We start from the raw sequence: 580 nt of genomic DNA on the forward strand, positions 1-580 counted from the left end.
TCGCCCGCAAGGCCACAAAGCCCCACATTGTTGTGACAGCAGCTGGGCGTGGAGTGACAGGGACGCCTGAGTCCTTCCAACCCGGCAGGGTGCACAGCCGATGGAGAAAGCCACTGTCAAGCATCCCTGTCCTGCCTGGCCCCATGCACTTGTGGGCCAGGGTCACCCCGTCCCATCCCGGAGCCCTGGGTTCCCTTCCCAGGGCTGCCTCTGTGCCTGGGGCTGGGCGGGCGCTTGGCAGCCGCACCAGCTGCCAGCAGAGCAAGGAGGAATTAGATGACAATGGCGGCGGAGGAGAGCCAGGCTGCCAGCTGATGAATAATGCAATGGCTTCGCTTTCGGGAGCGGCAGATTTCCTGTTTACCAACACCCGGCTGGAGCCTGCGGGGTGGTGGTGCAGGGGTGCAGACCCCGGAGCACCCCAGCTAAGGGCCCTGCTGCCCCACTTGCCTCCCCCAAATACCCCCTTCCCGGGCACCCACTGCCCGCAGCAGCCCTGTGGTGCAGGATCCGGCCATCCGGGTGCAGAGGGGCTTTCCCTGGTGCAGGGGGTCTGCACCCCACCGTGGGGCACATTTTA

This window comes from Egretta garzetta, unplaced genomic scaffold (genome assembly GCF_000687185.1).
Source record: "Egretta garzetta isolate BGI_Z169 unplaced genomic scaffold, ASM68718v1 scaffold598, whole genome shotgun sequence".
Lineage (NCBI taxonomy): Eukaryota > Metazoa > Chordata > Aves > Pelecaniformes > Ardeidae > Egretta > Egretta garzetta.